This window comes from Lipotes vexillifer, unplaced genomic scaffold (genome assembly GCF_000442215.2).
Source record: "Lipotes vexillifer unplaced genomic scaffold, Lipotes_vexillifer_v1.1 scaffold90, whole genome shotgun sequence".
Taxonomy (NCBI): Eukaryota; Metazoa; Chordata; class Mammalia; order Artiodactyla; family Lipotidae; genus Lipotes; species Lipotes vexillifer.
The window spans coordinates 1,293,359-1,297,120 of NW_006782310.1; positions in this window are offsets into that span (position 1 = coordinate 1,293,359).

Consider the following 3,762-nt stretch of genomic DNA (forward strand, 5'->3'; position numbering starts at 1 on the left):
TGGCAACTTAAACTAAAACTGAAATTACTGGTAGTTTACTGGACTTGTAAAATCAGCCACCTCCTTAAAAGTCGAATTGAAAAAGAGACTTCCTTTACTTTGTCAATAATTATGCTACACCGAAAGTAGTAAAAAGCAGAGAATGAAGCATGAACCTATTCATGCCCAAACCGAAGTCTGATATTCTCTTCGTTAGAATTCATCTTTCCTTTGTTCTTCAGGATCAATTAGGTAGGTTCATTGTTTGATTGTTAAGGTGAAGGAGGCTTGAAGGAGATGTACTTTCTCAAAAGTCGACTTTAGTGTAATGTCCACTTTACACTAAAGTCGACTTTAGTGTAATGATACTTGATAGATTTTGGGTTTGGTTGAGGGTGTTTTGTTGCTCGAAACCAATCAGTGGAAAAAAAAAAAGCAAGACGAAGTACAACTTTCTTTATGCAAGAGCTTCAGATATGCACCATATTCACTTTCAAAATTCCAGAGACTCAGGGCCACAAAGGAGCGAGGTTTCTGACAGGTCAGTTTTGTGCTTTGAAAATTCCTTTGCTCTCTTCCAGTGGAAATGTGGCTTGAAAAAATTGTACAGTGCCCCACTTTCAAATCCCTTACCTTTTTTGAGCCACTTCTTTCTGTTTATATAACTTCAGGATTTGAATGCCTTTGGCTAACTAAGGAAAGTGGAAAAGTGACTGATGGGAATAGAGAGACCCCCAGTGCAGCTGGATTTAAACTTTTACTCTGCTCTGATCCTCGACTGGAGTAATCCTTGGGTAGTTATTAGCTGGTTGGAAAAGCCTGGCACCCTGTGGCCATGTTTAGTACTACGGCTGCTTCTCTCCCAAGGTGCCTCAGTTTGTACTCTTCCTGGGGGCTACCCTGGATACAGTGGGATGAAAGGCGTGTATGCTATGCATGGATTTTGGGGGGGGGGGATTTTTAAAAATTGAAGTATAGTTGATTTACAATTTTCATGTGTACAGCAAAGTGATTCAGTGATAAATATACGTTATATATATATGTGTGTGTGTGTGTGTGTGTGTGTGTGTGTGTGTGTGTGTGTGTGTGTTCTTTTTCAGATTCTTTTCCATTAAAGGTTATTACAAGATATTGAATATAATTCTCTGTGCTACACAGTGCGTCCGTGTTATTTATTTTATATAGAGTAGTGTGTATCTGTTAATCCCAAATTCCTCATTGATTCCCCCCCCGCCCCCTTTCCCCTTTGGTAACCATTGTTTGTTTTCTACATCTGTGAGACTGTTTGTGTTTTGTTAATAAGTTCATTTGTATCATTTTTTTTGGTTCCACATATAAGTGATATATGATGTTTGTCTTTCTCTGTCTGACTGACTTTACTTAGTATGATAATCTCTAGATCCATCATGTTGCTGCAAAGGGCATTATTTCATTCTTTGTTAAGGCTGAGTAATATTCCATTGTATATTTGTACCACATCTTCTTTATCCATTCATCTGTTGATGGACATTTAGTTTTGGATTTTTTTTTTCTTTTACGTTTTTTCATCTTACACCTGTCTCAGTATCTCCACTGAGTCATAGTTTTTGATCAAAAAGCAGGTGACATGCACAGAGCATCCATTTACGAGCAGGAGAGGTTTCTTTTCTTTCCAGCTAACACTGACTGGGGAACATCAGCTCCTATTTTTAGGCTTAGAAGAAAGAGAAGTTGGAAGACCAGGGTAGGGCATTCCATGTGCTTAAAAAAACCCGATTATATGTTATTTTTATTTTTTTTAATTTTAATTATTTTATTAAAAAAAAACTTTTGCTCTTTATTATTTTTTAACAAATTTTTAATTTATTTATGTATTTGCGCCGGGTCTTAGTTGTGGTAGGCGGGCTCCTTGGTTGTGACATGTGAACTCTTTCTTGCAGCATGCATGTGGGATCTAGTTCCCTGACCAGGGATTGAACCCCGGCCCCCTGCATTGGGAGCACAGAGTCTTAACCACTGCGCCACCAGAGAAGTCCTTAAATGTTATTTTAAAAGTTAAAAGTTGAGGAAATTGGGAGACAAGGTTGTCGTGGAACGAGTACAAAATGGGGAAACAGGAGATTTTATTTCTAGCTCTGGTTCTGTCACAGACTTTGTGTGATCCCAGTGAGGTCATTTAACCTCCATGGGTTTCATTCCAATAAAGTTAAGAGATTGGACCAGATCATTTCCAGGGTTCCCTCTGGCTCTAAACTTCTATGATCTGCCCATGGATGCTATTTCCTATGCCCTGCACAATATCTCCTTGCCAGCTGTGCTGAGCACGCAGACTGTTTCTTATCTTTAGCCATCACTGCTTCTGGTCCTGAGATCACTCTTAGCTTAGGTCATTCAACCATATCTACTAGTCTTCAGTTGCCTGTGTCTTTTAGAGCCAACATTTGAGTCAACCTACAGAAACACACTGATCTTTTCTAGTTCACTTTATATTCATTAAAGAACTGAACTCATTGCCTTCATTAAACTGTTAGAAGAAAAATTTATTCATTGGCAAATGTTGCAAACTGGATCTGGAATCTCTAAACAGGTTCACATCATACTCTCTTTTAGTCTTAGATATTTTATGATGAATCCAGATTTCACTTGTCATTCTTTTGACTTTACTTCATTGTTATCATGCAGCTGCAAGGTCTTGATCTTGATGTTACGAAGACTGGCCGCCATCAGGAACGTGATGGCATCATGCCGTCATTCAGTAGAATCTTAAGTAGCATTACTTTTGAAGATATGACAACGAAGACATAAGCCCTGATACCAAAGACTTATAGCTTACAAGGGTAGCCAGAGAGCTGTCAGCACAGAGACGTGAAACCAAATCAGCTTGGGGGATGACACTTGGTAAATCCTGAAGGATGCATATGAGTACCTAAGCAAGGAGGGGCTGAGGTGAGAGAGGGGATTGCTTAAGGGAAAATTCATTTCAGTGCAATTTACCCACCACCTACTCACTGTTTTCAATGATTTAGCTTTTTCTAACCTCAGATAGGTAGGATTTGGAGGATATTTGATTCTATGTATTTATTTTTAAAATTTTTATTTATTTTAAATTAGTTTCATGAAAGTATAGTTGATTTACAATGTTGTGTTTATTTCTGCTGTACAGCAAAATGATTCACTTATACATATACATATATATATATATATATATATATATATACACACTTTTTCATATTTTCCATTATGGTTTATCAGGATACTGAATACAGTTCCCTGTGCTATACAACAGGACCTTGTTGTTTATGCATTCTCTTTATAATAGTTTGCATCTGCTAATCCCAAACTCCCAATCCGCCCCTTCCGCCTACTCTTGGCAACCACAAGTCTGTTCTCCATGTCTGTGAGTCTTCTAGCTCAATATATTTCTAAAGTCAAATTTACTTGGCAATATCCAATTTGGGGGAGTCATATGTCCTAGTGTATATCTGATGTAACTACTTTTAGAACCTTGCGGTAGGTCCTTGGACGTTTTAGCCCAGTCACATCAACCCTATAGTTTTGTCCAGCACACATCCCTGAAGTCAGGAAAGTGTCCACCTATGGGTATAGTCACAGGTTTTATCCCTGTGAAATAGGGCAGAATGGTTGAAGGTTTAAGGATAACACGGAATGAATGATTTAGGGATGCTTTGTCTAGCAAAAGAAGGCAGGAAGATTTTTCGGTGATTGTGAAGCTGGGGAGGTCCTAGCCAGGCAAGGACCTAAGATCTCATTGTCCTCCCTGCCCTTCAATCCTCCCCTGAACCG